The following is a 20,227-nucleotide window of genomic DNA, read 5'->3' as shown; positions in this document are numbered from 1 at the left end:
TGATCCAATTTAATACTACAGGAGGGATTGTTGGACAATCCTTTATAGACTCTGCAGAAATAGTGGAGTAAGTAGGCCCAAATACAAGAGATTTTATACACCAATAACCCATTTATTTATTTATTTATTTATTTATTTATTTATTTATTTAATATGCCGCCTGACTCCAAAGGCTCTCGGTGGTTCACAAAAATAAACACAATAGAAACAGAATAAAACCAACTATTAAACAACAATTTAAAAATTAAAACATTCAAAGATTACTAAAAGCCTGGCTAAAAAAGTGCATCTTGAGGGCTCTTTTAAAGGCTGGTAAATATGTTAAGCATGAATGTCTATAGAGAGAGCATTCCACAGCCCAGGAGCAACTATAGAGAAGGCCCACTCCAGAGTCATGGACAAACTGGTGGTGTACGGAGACGGACCTCTCATGATGATCATAATGTGCGGTGGGGTTCATGCAGAAGGTGGCACTCTCCCAGGTAACCCGCTCCTAAGCCTTTTAGCATGTAACATTAAAAGTGTTACAGCAGAATATAGTCTCCGGGGACTGATTTGAAATGGAAGGAATGTGAATTAAACGCCTCACAACCTGGGATAACTCTGTCTTTTTTATGTTGGTGGTTTTTTGTTTGTTTGTTTGTTTGTTTGTTTGTTTGTTTTTGGTGTTTTATGGTTTTTACTGTTTAACTGATTTTAAGGTTTTAAATGCAATTTTTATGGTCTTAACTTTTGCAAACCACCTTGGGATGCCTTATGAAAGGTGGTATAAAAATGGAAAAACAAAGAATAGAATAACTGGATGGATAGTTGGCTCAGTGGTAGACATCAGTGTATAAGTTGTGCATCTTAAAACCAATATAGGAGTAAACATCTATACCAATATATTTCAATGCCCTTGTCAGTTAAAGAATTCTGTGCACATCTTTTTTCCATTATTTATGTATGTATTTATTTATTTTGCATCAGGGTCATTCTCCACTAGAGGTTAGAATATTGCAAAGTACCAATAAATTATCCTGATAGATTTCAAGAATGAGGCCACATTGAGGTTTTTAAGCTGCCCCCTACTTCTTGATTATAGAGACATTTTTCATTTGCAAGTTGATATATTAATGCATCATTGGTGCCAACAGGAGTCGGCAATGCAGTGACAGCTCTTTCAACATGAACAGCATTATACTACAAAATAATCTACCGAATCTGTGGTTTTCTATGCAGCATGAATCTCAATTACAGTCCCCCTAATTGCTGTAAAATGAAGGCAATTGATTATTTCCTACAAGCTTCGTTTTCCTTGCCATCAGAAAGGACCTACTAGTTTTTCAACCTTTTGCCTGCAAAACAGCCAGTGGTTTATATAAATGAGAAACAATATTTTTAAGGGTTAGGTAGAAAACACCCTAGGGCAGTTCCATAACAATTGTTTAAGGTTTTGTAGGGGAACCCCTGAGGTGGAGCCAATCTCTGCGAGTAAACATGGAGAGCTTCATGTCGGGGCTTCCCCCACCCAGGTCTTGCAGGGAGGACCCTGTTGGGTGAGGGAAGAAGTAGACATCAATATGCCCACCTGGTAGCATTCATGCTGGCTCCAGCAGGGAGATTTTGCCTCACTATCAACAGACTGCATAGCTTCGCAGGATCAGGAGGGGCTCTCATGAGATCTCAAGGCGGGATCTCATGAGACCTGCCCCAGGTGTCAGGAGCTATATAAGGGAGGGGGGGCTCAGGAGGAAGGCTGGGTGTGGAAGAAGCCCTGAGATTCTGATGGATACCTCCAAGGCTGAGGTAGCAGCAATAGGGGTGGGCTGATGACCAAACCCTCCCTGTAAGTCTTAAAGCTCTCCCGGCTGAAAACCATGAGGCCACTTCAACCTCCTTTGGCAGCAGCAGGTGGATGGCTGTACCGAGAGCCAGACAGATTTGTGTAGCACATTAGCAGCCTCAATGGGTGCTTTTGTATGCCTGAAAACATCACTGAGTGCCCAAGATGCAGAGCAAGAGTCATGCACCCAGCACCCCTCTGAGCCAAGTCAGGTCGTCACCACCACCATGCAACACACACTTCAGAGGCCTGGGATTAGCACAAGTCGTAAGCATAGTTCTCATGATGTCCAGCCGGCCATGCAGGACACACCATGTGCAGGAATGACCAAGGTCTTGTGACATTTGTAAACTTCTATGTTAAATCAGACCCTGCTTGTCAAAATGGATAATTCTGTTTCTACAATTAACACTTGCCGAAAATCATATCTGGGCTTACCCATTTTATCCTAACAAGCCTATTAGGCAGGTTATGCTGAATGATAGCTACTTATAACAAGGCTACATAGTGAGTTTCATTTGAGCTATGCCCAGGGTTGTAGGGCAGAAACATTTTCAAAACAGAAAAATTTCCCCATACTTGATTTTTCTGGTAGAAAAGTGTCCATTTCTAAAATTTCATTGGCTGGACTAGCATTGCACACCTGGAGCAGTGTGAGTTCAGACTACCACAATGCTGTTGCTTGAGCAGGGGCAGGGGGGACTTCTGTGATCTTCCCTTCACTCTGAAGTCCTCAGTGTGTCACCAAACTATGTCCCTCAGGGTTGTACGAGTCGACCCTGAGGGACATATTTTGGTGACACAACAAGGACTTCAGAGGGAAGGGAAGATCACAAAGGTCGCCCCTTCCCCTGCTCAAATGGCAACACAGTGGTAGTCTGAACCTCACACTGCTGCACATGCACAGTGCAAGTTTGATTATCCTGCATTGTTTCATAAAGTTCATTAGTAACAGTGCATGGATGCCAATGCAATATTAGGCAAGTTCAGCTAGCTCCAAGTTGTAATTAATGTTTTTCAGGCAATTATACCTAAGAAAGGGTACGCATGTTTTACAAATTCATTGAGTATTCCAGTAAAAAACATTTTCCCATATAAAGCTTGGAATTTGTTTCAGTATAACAATTAAAGCACATGAAGTGAGAATTCATATGGTGGGGTTATCATTATTAATTATTATTATTCTGCACAAATAGGTCAAACAACATGCCAAATCAGACCACAATCTAATTCAGGTGTTGGGGATCCCCCGATGAGCCATGGGCAAGTGTGAGGGATCAGGATGACACGCGGGAGCTTACCCTCCTGGTGTGATTGGCGGCAATCCCTCCCGACTGCATGGCCCATGATGTGGCCATTTTCTCCAGCCAAGAAGCCTCTGCCTGGCCCCAACAGGGTGTTGGGATGCCACCAATCAGGCATGGCGAGATCTCATGAAGCCAGGGGCAGCTCTCGTGAGATCTCGGACCAAAGTCTCGCAAGATGGCGAAATCTTTTAAGAGTTGCCCCACGTGCCAGGGGCTATATAAACCAGGACTGGCCTATGATGAGGGGCAAGTCCAGGAGGAGGGCTCAGAGGAAAAGGATCCCTGTGACTCCAAAGGAGGTCTGGTGGCAGCAACTCCCAAAGAAGGCTTGTGAAGGCAACAAGCCTTAAAAAGAAGGAGTATCAGGGGCCATAACTCTGAGGCAGTCTGAAGCCCCAGTCAACAAGGGGAGGCAGAAACTAACATGAGGGCAACAAGAAAGTTTGTATAATTTTTTTTTAGACAAAAATGTAATGCCAATTTTATGCAAATGAGGGGAATTTTTTCATGAGGGAATTTTCCAATTTAAATGGTTCCAGAAAACCCACATCTCTGGCTATGGCTAAGCCAAAATTACTCACCTAGTTTCACATTTGTTCTTGTGAGTGCCAAAGTGTGCCTCTTGTTTGAGGCAATTTTTGTTCCTTGTTGCAAACACATCAATGATGTTCGAATGTTATACAGCTCCTATTTGTTTCCTAGCTGCTACAGCATAAAATAATAGTTCTTCTTCTTCCCTGTGCCCTCACTGCCATATAAACTGGTTGGCTATGGCAAGCCACATGATGGGGTGTTCATGGAACTGCTTTTGGTGGTTCAGTTTGAATTCGAACCAAATTTGAACTGAACCACTGGTCCACGAACCACTTTGGTCAAACCAGCCTGTGGTCCAGTCCATCCAGTCAAACCGGGTCAAGGTTCTTTGCAAGCAGTGGGGAATCCTGCCTTTCAACAGTTTCTAAGGGTGCCCGGGTGGCGAGAGGGCGCCTTACCACCACCAGTACCAGTGGCTCCTCAAAACCTTGGTGCTCCCCACCAGTAGTGTGGCCCGCATAGTGGTGAAAGTGTTCCAGCCTCCACAGATGCGCAGAGGCCACTTGCATTACCACACAAATTTATGTGGTGCCTTCGCACATGCATGGAGGTCATGCAAATGGCATTTGCACATCTGCGGAAGCCAGAACTGTGCTGCCACATGGCCCACAGTGCTGGGGGCGGGGGGAAGCGCCGGGGTTTAGAGGAGCCAGTGGCGCCACTGCTCGAACCGGGCTGGTTTGAATCAAACCCGGGTCAATTCAAACCAGTTCTGCCCATCTCTACCACCTAATTTTGTCAGCAGCATCACAATGATGCATAGGATGTGATGTCATGGACATGCGTGAACAAAGTCAGTAAAGTGAGTATTTTCCAGGAATTTGTTCAGCTGCATCAATTATGCTAATTTCAAAGCAGATGTCAAAAGAGCAGCAAATATTTGACACAGCCCTAATTTGAATCCTGGTTTATTTGATCCAGAACTCAGCCCACTATGCCACAGTGCCTCCAAGGACACCAGCACCCTAAAATAGCCAAAAGAGCACTCAGGCCCTACACAGATGGAAAAACACAATTCTCTGTCCATAAGCAGCATCTAAGACATTTCTGCCCAGCCAACTACTCAGAGAGGCTGCAAAGTAGTCACCTGGCAAAGCAATCCAAGGCAAAGAGAATTCTGTGCTGCTGCCACAGAGTTTGAGCAGCATCTATCCCTTGTGATCGAAAAGTAACATCTAAAACAACCCAGCACTCCTACTGAGCAGCGAGGAGACAGCAGGAGATAGTGCCTCAGATGGTATATTCCCGTTCCTTTGCTCTTGCTTTCTCTCACACCCTCCTGCTTTCCCACTTTCTCTCGCTGCCTGTGTCTTTTCACCTCACACTCCCCCTGCAGTAAGCTGCAGAATGGGACGCTCTTGTTCCAAAGCCAGCCGGCAGCTGTCACATAGCAGAGGCAGCAAGCAGCCTGAGCAAAGAGTGAACCTACTCTGTCATTTAGGATGACTCACAGGGAATTGGCATCAATCCCTCTTTTGCTTGTAGTGGACGGAGCACAACCAAAAAGCTACACTGGATCAGATCAAGGTAAGACTGGAAAAATGCTTTATCTATTTTATGTGTAAGGCAACACACCTATGAGGCTTTGAAGGGTGGCATAGAGACGGGTACTCTTATCCCCACCTGGCATGCCATGCCACCGGTAATTCTTTGCTGGCATTAGCTTCTAGGGTGCTGCTCAAAAGCTGCAACCCTTCATCATGACAGAGAGGTTAAAGCTGGTCACAGAAAATGTTTTCCTTTCTCAGGTGCAACTTTTAATGAGAGTGTTTTCTACCTGGCTCTGACACCATATGAGAAGATGCTCAACATTCCTAAACTCATCTCCTGGAGTGCCCTGGGGTCCAATTTTAGGGAATAGAGCTGGATCCAGGGTCAGTTATAAGCAAAGCCTTGCAGCTTCCCTCACTTGTTACTTAAATGAGCAGAGATGCCATAGTTCAAAGAAGCACTTTGCCCTATCCCACACCCCCATATATCCTCCTCAAAATTCCCCTCCCAGCCTCCCAGTCACAAATAGGTACCCATCATTTATGTTGAGTGTTTTCAAAGCTATGGCACTCGTTCAAGCCATTTGAAAAAAAAAACCTCTGAGGGACTATCAGCTGTACTGGGGTGAAAAGATCCTGATAAAAATCCTGCCACTACATGTTTAAAAAGGAAATCCAAGCATGCATTCAAGAGCATTCTGAATTTTGTGGGAGAAATTGCCATTATTTTTAGCAATAGGGAATTGTCTCACATTCTTGGATATGTATTTTGCTCTTAGTTTTCTGAAGCTGAATTCTAGTGATAAAATGGCTAATTCAGACTTCTGTCTAGCTGGTGTAATCTCTGTTGAGCAAATTATCTCTCTGATATACTGACTGGTCATGAGAGCGAGAGACTTAAATAACGACTCCTGAAGTATTTTCAATACGTGGAAGAGAAACTGAACAGGGACCATGGACAGTCTTTATGACCCATGCTCTTTAATACCTGCTTTGTACCTATGGCACTTAATAACTTTAACTGTAATAATAAAGCACACCATGTTATTTTCCAATCACAGGTGTTTGGTTTTTTTACATACATCATAAATGGAATGTGCTGTATAGTTTGTTCTTTACTTCATCTGGTTTTGCTGGAACTGTTATGGATTGAAATACTTTCTGATACAGCATTTAAGCAGTTAAATAAATTGGAACAGGAGCCTGTTCATGCAATAACTAATGTTGTGGGATTCTAGAGACAGACTAACCACAGTTTACTATGCTGATAGTTTCCACTATTCTGCATGAATTGGTGCAAGAGGGGCTGTGTGAAATGTAAATGTGGTTACTGAAATAGCTAGTAAACCTGCTGATTGTTCTTCCGCTGAGTGGATTTCTGGAATGAACAGTTGTATCCTCCACTAGGGGGTAAAGATGGCAATAACAGATTCTCCTGTGTCCACAGGCATTGCAACACACACATTTCCAAATCCTAAAGGAGAATTTTAACACTGCTATTGAAATGCACTTGTATATGCATTTGGTTGTATTGTTTACACTGTTTTTAATTATTTTATGATCCAGTGCTGGATGCTGCTTTGCATGTTTCTAGAAGGTGGTATAGAGATGTTATACATGTAATTTGACAATGCTTAAGGGAGAAGTCCATACTATCTCGGACAGGGTGGATAATAGTATTGCCGCATACATATTTATTCATGGAAGATGTAAAGGCAGATTTGGAATACAGCAAATGTTTAAACTCAAACCCAGCTAGTTTAGCCTCAGTCACTCAATGCTAACCCTAAGCAAACAAAAAAGTTTTGAAGAACTTCCAAAAAATACTTAAGACTGGGCTTTCATGCAACTTTGAAAAGGAAGAGACTTCCACAGTTGTGGACCATGAAGAAAGCCTGCCTTCTCATTTGATGTACTGATTGTATCACCAACCGGGCATTCACTGTTGACCAATCAGGTTGCAATGAGGTATAAGAGATCAGGTGCTCTCTTAAACATGGTGGGCCTGAACATTTTAGAGATCAAAACTAGCCATTGAGTTGTGCCTGGAAGAGAACAGAAAGCCAAAGCTGATGCTTCCGGTATAGTATGCTCCAACAACTCTCCCTGTTAAGAAGCAGATCGTGGCACTATGTATCATGACAGGTTCCTACAGAAGTAATCAAATGTTGCTCTACACAGAAAGCATTAGAGTACATATAGTGTTGAGGTTACAAAAAGATCGCCAAGCCTACCTCTTTTTTTTAAACAAAAAGTGTAGCTAGCTGCCTCAGATTCATGAAAGGCTTGCCTGGCCACAATAGCTGGAGAATTTAAGCATAGCAATGTATCCAGGAGCACCCTAAGCCTCAGTGACTAAGGAAAGCTGAAACCAGAATGGCAGCATATGCCCTCCTCCACTTCTCCCAGAATGCATTGCTTTGGTCATGTCAGTTCAGTCATTCAGCTTCAAGTTGGAAGTTCTAATGATGTGAAACATGGGGAAAGAGAAAGCAGCATGCCCATGCCAGCCTTTCCCCCTCTCTCTGTTAACATGTACAATCACTTCTCCCATACCATGATAGTGTTCTTCCCTGCCCCACCAGCAGTGGCCCATGATGTTGTGATAGGGAAGGCACACAATGGGTTGACATCATGGTGGCATGAAGCAGGTAAGCCTATTTTAGAAGACCCCAAATGCATTGGACAAATGATCCATCTAGTCCAGTATCCTGCCCACAGTAGGCAAGCAGATGACTCCAGGAAGTTCACAAGTAGGGACTGAAATAAATACCTGTTATAGGGAAGCAGAGGAAGACTGAATACAGGGTAACAGTTTCAGCATAGTCCTATGTAACATCTGTTCTGTCCTTAGTTGGTTCAAGTTTTAAATTATAAGTCTCCAAAAAGAAATGTAGCTATTTCTTATATATTTTGCTCTCCATTTTGGAAGCTCAAGGCAGCATATATGGGGGAAGTGATTCACCCATCCAGGTGCTGACCAAGAAGAGACCAGCAGAGCCTTAACAACTGAATGGCTACACACACAAACCAGTCTCTAGGTCTGAGTTTCCTGCACTGTATCTCTCCCCCCGTTTTCCATAATGGCATAGTAAAATGATTGGTTCATAGCTGTCTCTTGTCATTTGGGGCATTCCTTTGATAAATGTCATTTCTGCCACTGATTGTCATCCCCATTTCACCACTTCCCATATTCAGCAGAATCAATAGGAAATGTGTGTTCAGAATTTATGCCAAGGAGAAGATTACACTTTGCTGATGGATCGCAGGCTTGCTTTGATGCACCTACTAATATCAGAGAGAGAGAGAGAGAGAGAGAGAGAGAGAGCGCACGTGTGCACACAGACAGTTTCAAAAGAACAAGAAGTTGGGAGCCAATTATAGCCTCTAAGAGCTTAGTCACTTGCCTCATTCCATGATGATTATTTGAACTAGTCTTCAATGTAAATGGTAGTGTCTGATCCTGTTTGCCAGGTGAGTACAATATAAAACCCATTCATAAAGGGAGTTTGATGCTTATCAGTGTGCTTTCAGCTATTTCCCCCATGGTTCTTTTCAGCTGGGGAGGAAAAAAAACCCAGAGTCTATTGAAATGTAGACGACTCAATGAGATAACAGTTCATTTGTAACTTGGCAACCAGGGGGAGAAATCATGTTGCAGTAAGACATCACTCATGCAGTCCTATAGTTGTGCTGCCCTGTTCCCAGAGAGATGAACCCTAGAATAAGCTCCCATTCTAAATCTGCAATCTGATGATAGGTCTATAATATAAATGGACAATCCGAGCTACTTCATCTAATTAGAGAAGTCAGATACAACATATCAGATGTAGCCCTTAATGCTACTGAACTGAAGGGTTGGTTTCTCTTTCATGAAGATGCATAACCTACTCCTCAAACCTTATTTGATATGTATTGAAGAAAATATGAAACATTTTGAGAAGCATGTGCTAATGAGGAGCTTTTTAATAAGAATGACTGGCTCCACTCCATTTCTCCTGTGCTATGTCTGGGCCACTTTTAATCCATTTTATTCCCATACACCATGGTAAATAATTCAGAAATGGCAGCTGGAAAGAGAGTAACAGTAGAACTGGAGAAACAGTATGAGGAAGTCTGAGAGCCAGAAAAAGAAGCAACCTGTTTCTACCTATGGCATTAGTAACTAGCACCCCTGACTACAGCTAAAGGAGGTTCTGTGGAATACTGTTTCCAGACTCCACTCCATCCATCTTTGCTGTCCTCCTCCAAACCCATTCCTATTTAGCAATGTCCTCCTGAAACTATGGTGCCCAGAACTTGACACAAAATTCTATGTGAAATGGTTAAAGCAGCTGGGTATACTTAGCATGGAGAAGAGAAAGGCTAAGGGGAGATAAGATCCCCATATCAAATATCTGAAGGGCTGTCACATATAGGAAGAGGAACTGACTTGTTCTCTCTTGAACAAGGTTTAATGACATCCACTGAATGACGTGGAAGCAGGATCAGGCTAGGTATTGGGAGCAATTTCGCAACTGTAAGAGCTGTTGGGCAGTGGAACGGTTTGCCTCACACACTGGCGGGCTGTTTTTTACTATAGGTTTTCAGACAAACAGAGGCTGGACAGCTATCTGTTAGGGATACTGTAGCAGTTTCCTGCACTGAAGAGGAAGTTGGACTAGAAGACTTCCAAGGTCCCTCCCAACCCTATGACTTCTATTCAAGCCAGGTGACCATCTGAAGTGGTGCTGGGCAAGGTCTGAGACATGCAGTGGATTACCAATAGCTGATCCAGCAAACTTTGCCATTCAGCTGAGTTGTTACATCCCCAAGCAGGGACTGTCAGATCCCTGACCCTCAAGTGAAAAGTGTAGGAAACAAAGGAGTGATGCACTGAAGCATCACTGAGTGGCCTCAAAATGCACCTTCTGCAATTGGAATCTTTAGGATAGCTAATATACTTAATGGGTTGATCCAGACTCTTCCCAAAAGGTCCAAGCTACCATTCTGAGGACGATAATTTGGCAACTCTTGCTCTTCCTCCAAGAGGTTTACTGGAAGTTCCCCTGGTATATCTGGTGGGTTGAGATACTCCAAGGTACTCCAAGCAGATGATCCTATGTCAAAGCCATTAGGGGGCACTCAGAGGCGTAACTAGGGAAAACGGTGCCCGGGGCAACCACTGAAATGGCGCCCCCCCCCACTGCGTCCCCCCACCGCCCCCCCACCATACTACATTATACTTAGGTTTTTCCTCACAAGCGCCCGCCGCCGCCGCCAAGCCAGGCCACTGACTGGCCGCCAGGCACCAGCAAAGCAAGGGGGGGGTGCAGGCGGTGCGGAAGGGACCGCTCGTGGGGAAGGGGGCACCGACGCGCTCCCTTGACTGCTGCAGCGCTATTGCACTAAGCAGGAAACATTTGTATTAACAAAAATTAATTTTTTTTAAAAAAAAAATTTGGTCATGGCGGCGCCCCTCACGTGACCAGAAAAGATGGCGCCCGGGGCGCGTGCCCCCCTGCCCCCCTATAGTTACGCCTCTGGGGGCACTGGCTGGATGGGTCACTGCAAGGAAATAGTAGTTTAAAAATGATGGTACCACATATTTAAGTTAAAGTTCAGTCCATAGACGCATTTTGATGACTTTGTCCTTCTATTGGGAGGGAGAAAACAAGTTTGTCAAAGGGCATAAGTTCAGGCTCTTCCAGAGAAAGGATGCTTCATTAGCTGGGATTTCTTTAATAATCAAGAGTGCTTACTGAAGCTCAATTCTCCAAGGGTGCAACTTGACAACGCTGGTAAAAATGCATCACAAATAATGTGCTTAGCTCTGAGCAACATATTGCAAAAAAGAATGTTGGCAAATAGGAAGGAATTCAGAGGAGAATTACATGGGTGACCAAAGGCATGGAAACCAACCATATAAAGACAGATGATATACTGCTTTAGATGGATGATATACTGCCTAATGGCTCTGCATGTGTGGGGCAAGGATGGCTGAAGACTTGTCTCACCGTGTTAATCACTATCCACTTGTTGATGTACAGTCTCCACTTTTGCTCAGAGGATATTCTTATTTGCTATGCCCATACTTACTTATCCTTTTAAGGGGGAAACACCTAAAAATGGTGCAGAGGATGGCAATAGTGGAAAACTCATTAGTAATGTGTTATGTTTGTGTGCTGCAGCAGCAAGAGAAAGAAATTCATTTATAGGAATTATTAGAAGGCTGTGTGCATGCACATAGAAATAGTAAAATATAAAGCAACATCTCACTTATAACATGCATATGGGCAATAGCTCTCAGATTTTCAGTCACAAAAACAAAGGGTGACTCCTAACTGAAAAAGAAGAACTTCTAAAGTGACAGGTGATGGGGCCATAGCTCAGTAGAAGGGCATTTGCTTACATGCTGAAGGTCCCATGTTCACTCCCTGGCATCTCCTTGTAGGACTGGGCAAGACTGCTGCCTGAAACCTTGGAGAAGCTGGTGCCTGTCAGTGTAGAAAGTACTGTAATGAGCTAGATAGACCAATGGTCTGACTCAGTCTATGGCAGTTTCCTATGTTCCTATATCATGTTGTTCTCTGATTTTTGTGTTCCAGTGTCAGCAGGCACTTCTTCCCCATGTTTTAATATACAGAATCATCATTTCTTGACTCTAATCAAGATCCCTCATTTCCTTCTCAAATACATGGAAGGCACAATAACTTTCAAACTTTCTGAATAGGTCAATTCTATTTAATGCGCGTAATGTAACCATGGTGAATGGATTATATCATATTAAAAACTTGTCCAGTTTTGAGAAGCTAAATATGCTCAGAATTCTGAACAGTAGCTCTCTACACTCAGCAATTAACCAATCATAATAAACATGGCATAACACAGAAAGAGTTAGATGTTTGAAGAGCTGATAAACACACCCATTCATTTGTCCTCTGCTCTGAAAGATACATCAATTATACAATTGTAATTGAATTATATTTGATCTTGGACAAATATGGAGATTATATACAAATAGTACCAAGCATCTATCACACATCTCTTTTAATTATTAGCAATGACCTTCCTCAAGAGGGCTTTAATAATCAAACATCTGTTGGGTAGAAAATATAGCTGAAGCATCAGTCAACAAATAAGTATCTAGGTGAAACAAAGGACGATTTTATGATCTAGAAAGAAAATCCAACCAGATTAAGAAATCATGCAGAAAACACAGCGAACAGGGAAGTTGCCACAATGCTACATAGCCAATCAGATTTGGCTATATAACCATCAAAACTAGTAGCCATTGATAGATTTGTCCTCTATGACTTTGTCTGTTCCCCTGTTAAAGCCGTCTAAGCTTTTAGCCATCACCACGTCTTATGGCAATGAATTCCATAGCCTAATTATGCACTATGTGGAAAAGTGCTTCTTTTGTGTTTTTGGAATCTCCTGCCAATCAATTTCATTAGCTAATTCTAGGTGCTAGTGCTATGGGAGAGGGAGAAAAACTGTTCTTTATCCACTTTGTCTACACCATGCATAATTGTATAAACCTCGATCATGCCCTCCCTCTAGTCACTTATACTATTTATATACCGTTTTCCAACAAATTTTCCAAACTGGTTACAAGGAAACATTAAAAATAACATGCCTGGGAGGGAAGTGCTCCAAATTCCTGATCATTCCAGATGTCCTTTTTTTGCACTTTGCCCCAGGTACAATATCCTTTTTGAGATGTGGTGGTCAGGACTACACATAGCGTAGGTTCACATATAATGGCAACAAGTATGAAAGAACTGCCAGTTCCTAGCGGGTGCATGTACCTGCTCCTGCCGCCACTTCTATGTTGTGCAAACCCAGAAATGTTGGGTGGAGAATTTCGGGTATCCGCCTCTGCCTGATATTCTCCACCCAACCTCAAGGCACCTGACATTCTCCACCCAAAATGTCCAGGTTCATACGACATGGAAGTGTTGGCAGTAGCAAGAGTGCATGCCTGCCAGGAACTAGCAGTTCTTCTGTACTTACATACAGCCATTGTGTGTGTGAACCTGCCCATTGTATTCCAGGTACAGCTACACCATAGATTTATATTAGGGCATTACAATATTAGCAGTTTTCATTTCAGTCCCTTTCCTAATTATTCTTCACATGGAACTCACTTTTTTCACTGCTGCTGCACACAGGATCAGTTTTTTCATTGAACTATCCACCATGGCCACAAGCTCTCGCTGTCATAAGAACATAAGAACAGCTGTGCTGGATCAGGCCCAAGGCCCATCTAGATCAGCATCCTGTTTCCCACAGTGGCCCACCAGATGCCGCTGGAAGCCACAGGCAAGAGTTGAGGGCATGCCCTCTCTCCTGCTGTTACTCCCCTGCAATTGGTACTCAGAGGCATCCTGCCTTTGAGGATGGAGGTGGGCTATAGCCCTCCGACTAGTAGCCATTGATAGACGTCTCCCCCATGAAGTTATCCATACCCCTCATAAAGCCATCCAGGTTGTTGGCTGTCACCACATCTTGTGGCAGAGAATTCCACAAGTGGATTATGCATTGTGTGAAAAAGTACTTCCGTTTGCTGATCCTAAATTTCCTGGCAATCAATTTCATGGGATGACCCCTGGTTCTAGTGTTATGGGAGAGGGAGGAGAATTTCTCTCTATCCACTTTCTCCACACCATGCATGATTTTATAGACCTCTATCATGTCTCCCCGCAGTCGTCTTTTTTCTAAACTAAATAGGCCCAGGTGTTGTAGGCTTGCCTCATAAGAAAGATGTTCTAGACCCCTGATCATCTTGGTTGCCCTCTTCTGCACCTTTTACAGTTCTACAATGTCCTTTTTTAGATGTGGTGACCAGAATTGTATGCAGTACTCCAGGTGTGGCTGCACCATAGCTTTGTATAAGGGCATTATAATATTGGTAGTTTTATTTTCAGTCCCCTTCCTAGTGATCCCTAGTATGGAATTGGCCTTTTTCACAGCTGCCCCACATATTGAGTTGACACTTTCAACAAGCTGTCCACCATGACCCCAAGTTCCTTCTCTTGATCAGTCACCAACAGCTCAGATCCCATCAACGTATACTTGGAAGCTGGAGTTTTTCATCCCAATGTGCATCACTTTACACTTGCCAACATTGAACCACATTTGACATTTTGTTGCCCACTCCCCCAGTTTGGAGAGATCCTTTTGGAGCTCCTCACAATCTGTTTTGGATTTCACTACCCAAAAGAGTTTGGTATCATCTGCAAATTTGGCCACTTTGCTGCTTACCCCTACTTCTAGATCATTTATGAATAAATTAAAAAGCACCGGTCCCAGTACAGATCCCTGGGGGACCCCACTTCTTACTTCTCTCCATTTATACTTACCCTCTGTTTCCTGTCCTTCAGCCAGTTAGCAATCCACACATGTACTTGTCCCCTTCTCCCTTTCAGTTAATTATGGCCAGTTTAGACCCTATCAGTGTACATATGAAATCTAGATTCTTTGTCCCAGTGTGTATCACCCACTTAGAACCATTTGTGCCATTCATTCAGGTTGGAGAGATCCTTTTGAAGTTCTTCACAATGCACTCTGAAACCCCATTTCCACCACCCTGAATAATTTGATGCAATCTGCACACTTGTCCACCTCACTGCTCACCCATATCTCCATATAATTTATGAATGGAGTCCAGGGCAGAGCTAAAGGTATAATTCTGAAAAGTGTGCAGTATGTTTGGCAACTCACAGTCTCTCTTAACTGGTGTGTCCTTAAAATCAAGCATAATATTAATCCAGTTCTCATGGGTGAAAAGTTAGGTGTCAAACCAAAAAGTATCAGAAAAGTGAATATTATTTGAAAAAATATTGTTGGGTTTGCTCTATTTGACCTCTTGTTTCAGACCAACATATATCATTACATGTATAGACTTTGCTGAAACCCCAATAATTTGAACACCACCACCTCTTTATAAAGTGAAAGCTTAGGTTATTAGGTATTTATCACTAGTCTACATGATGCACAAAAATGGATCACTGACCTCTAGCCTTAAATTACCTACTCCTGGGGCTAAAATATCATGGCCTAGAATGCACTTCTCACACTTATCAAGAATTCTGTGGTATACTTCTAGGAGGAATATAATACCTCATTAGTATCTCAACTTTAAATTAAATTAAATTAACACAGAACAAAGCCCCAGGGTGTATTCTTTTTATACAGCCTTGCAAAACAAGCACAGAATTTTAAACAGAACGATGAATAAATCTAGTCTAAAACATTTTAGGGTTGCAGCTAGGAACGTGGAGAAATGGAGAAAGTTCTCTGACGTTTCTCCTTGAGAGGAACTCTGGAATTTCTCTTTTAATTTCACTGCAAACATTTTTTCTTCTTCTTCCATCCAACCCTAGCTTGCACCAAGCAGCCACTTTTGGATAACCCTATCCTTACGACCTTCAAAGCACAGAACCTTTTTAATATATTCATTGGAATATATTCTTCTGTGCTTACATACAGCCATTGTGTGTGACATATAGAGCCAGCGTGGTGTAGTGGTTAGAGTGCTGGACTAGGACCGGGGAGACCCGAGTTCAAAACCCCATTCAGCCATAATACTAGCTGGGTGACTCTGGGCCAGTCACTTCTCTCTCAGCCTAGCCTACTTCACAGGGTTGTTGTGAAAGAGAAAGTCAAGTATGTAGTACACCGCTCTGGGCTCCTTGGAGGAAGAGCGGGATATAAATGTAAAAATTAAAAAATAAAATAAAATAGGCTTCCAATAAAATTGGCTTCCAGTAGGAAATATCTCCTTGGTGCTTTCCAGATGGCAGCTTCAAATTTCTTCCCAGCATATAGGCTAGATGTGCATTCATACAATCTGGGTTTTGACACTGTCTTGCATATGGGAACATTTGCACAGCAACAGCCTGACTCAGATCTTATCTTGACGTTTCAGGCTTACAACGTTGTATGTGCATGAGAAAATACTAACTGTTTATTTGCGGGCTTGCTACATTTTTCCTGATCTCTGCCTCTCAGCTTCCCCACATGTCCTCCCCCTCCTTGTGGTGTGTGTGTCCCAACATTCCCCAACACTCTCTGATTACTACCCAGCCACTGTTGCTGCTGAGCTGCCTCCTCCTTCTGCCTGAGCCCAGCTGTGAACCCTGCTGAAGGGGCAGTAAAAGAAGCAGCAGTCCCCGATTCCAAGATTGATGCCTTTTTCAGGAGAGGGACAGCAGGAAAGCCACTTTCCCTCCCCTCCCCTCTTCTCTCTCTCATTCTCTTCTCCTGCTGCCACCCCATCGCAACTCCCCAGCTTTGCCAGCAATCTCCCTCCCCAGTTTGCCAGCTTCCTTTGGGGATTGTTTCCTCTCCTCCTCCTTTCCCCTCAAAGCCAATTGGTTTATTGTTTTGAAGCTGGCTACGGTTAGCATAGGATTTTATACCACTTCCTCCTTCACTCAAGCTCACAGTCTGGAAAGCGCCCTTGTAATGCTAGAAACCCAGAATTGTTGTGCACTCTTCCAGTCTGCCCTTACTTAGTGGGAATGCGTCTTCCCAGCTGGCAGGCATTCATGCACATGCTGCTACTGCTACCAATCACCATCCCCTCTAGTAACATCTAAACACAACTGAAGGTCTTACAATATTAGGACAATGAAGATGGCTTACTGCAAATATGTGGAAATATTATAACAGCACAAATTCAGAGAGATAAATGTAACAATAAAACAAATCTATTGCATCATCACCTTGAACCAGAATGCCCACCAGAAATTTTTGAGCAAAATTTCAATATACCATCACTGCAATGCTTGACCCACTCTTGAAATTCTGCTAGAAAGCCCAGCAGTCAACAATTATTAATATTTCTATGACATTTTTCAAAATTTGTTAGTGACAGAGCTGCAATCTGAACCAAGCTTTTTCCAGTTTGCAGCTCAGACTCATAGCCTCTACATTTGATATTGATTTCTCAACAACATCAACTGGGATGTGGGATTCACCCACCAAGATTCAGTTGAAGGTAATAGCACTACTTTATAGCTCATACACTATTATTTTTAAAAAACAGAAATAAAAAAGCTCTCCCATTAGAATAACTGGTAGCTGTAAAACCAACAAATTATCTAGAAAGAAGGAAAATCAATCCACTTAAAAGAACTTAATTAAGGAATTCATTCCACTTTGAAATATTACCCTAACCATGGCCCTTACCTTTTGCTGAACTGTCTCCCATTAGCTAAGGTTATCCATGCCTTTGTTTTTTTCTTTGTCTTGTATTCAGTCTTCTCCCACTATAATCACACTTTGACAATAATAAAAAGCAATTGCCTTCACTACTATTTAATTATTTTGAAATCCCATGATGTGCAGAATAAATGGATTTTAAAACAGATTAGTTTATATTTGAATGAATGAAAAAAGAGAAAGGAAGGAATTGGCTTGCAAAATAAATAAATAAAAAGCAGCACATAGCAATGCCATTCCAGTAATCAAAACAATATATTCAGAAGTTATACATTACAATTTCTGATTATATAGGATGTTTGTGCGCACACACATGCAGTTCTCAATGCTCTGGACCTCAACACAGTTAAATTGATTTTGCTTAGGCTTCCCAATTCATTCACTCTGACCAAGCATAGAAAATTGCAGCCTAAAATGTATTTGTTTGAGAAAGTTAGGAGTTACTTTAAAATCACAGAATTACAGAGATGCTATTCAGCTCTTAACACTTGCCACCATTGCTTAACTGTAATAAAATAAACCAGAACCCCCTGCCTGCATCATTAACACACAGTTATTATTTAACTTGCTTTATGTATATATCACCACATAATCTTTAAGCTTTCACATTAAGAAAAAACTTGGAGAATGCTGCTCTTCAAAATGCAAATTTAAAAATCTGCTTTCAGCACCATTTTCACAGAAAGTGCATGAGGTTCCCCAGAGCCTCATTCTATGCCTACATACTGTACAGGACTCTGGAAATGAAAAACTGTCTTATGAAAGAGAGAGACCTAGAGAGGATAATACCAAAGTGAAACGCAATAGAAGGATTTACAGTTCACGGGGTGTGGGGGAGAGAATCAGTTCCTTTATCTTTCTTGCCATATTCTGCAAAGTCAATCTACATTTCTTCTGCTGTGGATTTGCTCCAAAACTAGCACTAGAGAAGGACAGATATAGAAAGCAGAGAAACGGCAACACGCACAGCAAGAAGTACAAAGAGTGAAATAAGAAGAGAAGGCAAGCCTGAAACAAAGAAACAAGGAGGAGATCATCTCAGCCAGTACATACAGCACTTTTTCAGAACTGAAAGTGGTGCAACAAACCAACCATGACTGACAAAATTTAGGGAAAGCAGGGGCAATTGTGCTTGAGCCCACGCCTACCATTGATAGACATCCAGAGCAATGTATTGCATACAGGAGAAGCTACACTAGCCTGTTGTACTGACTGGAGCTTGCATTGCAGACTAGTACTAGCCTAATGTCTAATACTAAGTGTCCGCGGGTGTGTGTTCCACCCACAAGTGTCTGTTCCATCCACAAAACTAATGGTTTGCGGGTGGAACGTTCCAACAACAAGCCAGCCATTTCAAGTGCTCTGAGCTCGGAAGAGAACACCTTTCAGATGAAGGGCTTGGTCTGAGGAACACAACAGATTGACCCTGTTCCTACTCAGAACATTTGGAACGTTCTGAGTGCCATTTTGGACTCCAACATGGCACACTTCTGGCCTCTGAACATGCATGGCAGCCATTTGCATGGCCAGCACCACCATGCAAATGGCTGCCATGTGCGTGAAGAGGCCAGAAGAGCGCCATTCTGGAGTCCAAAATGGTGCTCAAAATGCTCCAAGTCAGAATGGGGAATTCCGGGGATTTTGTGTTCTGCTCTGAGCTCAGAACAGAACACAAATCCATTCCGTGCACATCCCTAGTGTCTAATACTAAGACATTTGTCTTACTGGGAACTTTTGCACAAGAGTGCTATAATGCAAAAGTGCTCTTGTGCAAATTCTCATTTTAGCACAACTAAGACATCCTCTTACACTAGTGGAACAGTACCTGTTACAAACGTGGTACTGTTCTGGATTTCAGCCAGTATTTCAAACCACATAGTGTTGCTCAGAACATGTAATCCCTCACCCAACCATAGGATGTTCCCCCTGCCCCAGTACCCTCACTTCCTTCTTACCTTGTTATGGTCAAACAGGTTTTCAACTACTCTTCCCCATGTGCCGCATAAAGTAATTTGCTACTGTTGCGTGGTTTTCAGAATAATACCTTGTTGTCTAGAGCTGGGTTGTGTGGCCTCCAGCTGTAGAGTGCCTGTATGTCCCAGACAGTTCTAGGTTGTTGAAGCAGTGTCTAAGCCAGGTCAGTGGCAGCCTATCTTGAAGGAGTGGTGTACTCTGAGATTTGGGATCAGATCAGAGCAATCTCTCTACTGAGAGTGGATCCCAGGAAAGCATAGAATAACCCCCATTTCATCACAGTTGGTGTCAACACCAGGGGTGTAGCTATAACTGAACAGGGAGGGAGAGACAAATGCCCCTGGGCCCCTGAGGAGGGGGGGGGACTGGCTTGGAGACATATTGCTCTTCACTGTTGATGATGCATGAATATATAGAGGTTATTTTAGTAGGTATATGTGTTAAGTGTATCTGAACCAAAGGAATGAGATCACACACATGTGCATGTGAAAGTATCTGCATGCATAGAGAGTGTGTGATATTATTTGCATAGGAGTAAGAGAAATGTCATGCCAAGAATGCTGTTTTCTACCAGAGGCTTTTATGCACAGCAGGTAAAGCTCCAGGGTAAATGTTGAGTGAAGCCACTTCGAATTACACTAGCGGCATGAGGGAAGCAGCCCCTCCCCTCTGCTCCCAGGTTTTCTTTTGGTGCAGGTTCACATTGCATGCCTCCGTGTGTTCCTTCTAGCCAATAGGGAGGGAGAGGGAGAGAGAGTGCTCCTTGGGTAGGAACATAATGTTGCCTTCAAAACCTCATGTCCTAGTCTGGGAGCATTTGTATA

General features: G+C 42.8%; 1 protein-coding gene across 2 annotated transcripts in view; it reads left to right on the top strand.

The window, feature by feature from the left end:
- Positions 1-5,048: 5,048 nt before the first annotated feature.
- RASGEF1A (RasGEF domain family member 1A) overlaps positions 5,049-20,227 on the top strand; it is a 349,237-nt gene continuing 334,058 nt past the window's right edge. For both annotated transcript variants that reach the window (XM_053304658.1, XM_053304656.1), the window contains exon 1: positions 5,049-5,253. The gene's annotated coding sequence lies outside the window, so the exon portion shown is untranslated. The remainder of the gene's footprint in view (positions 5,254-20,227) is intronic.

This window comes from Hemicordylus capensis, chromosome 3 (assembly GCF_027244095.1).
Source record: "Hemicordylus capensis ecotype Gifberg chromosome 3, rHemCap1.1.pri, whole genome shotgun sequence".
Classification (NCBI taxonomy): Eukaryota; Metazoa; Chordata; class Lepidosauria; order Squamata; family Cordylidae; genus Hemicordylus; species Hemicordylus capensis.
Note: the sequence above shows the minus strand (reverse complement) of the source record. Positions and strands in the feature narration are given on the sequence as shown.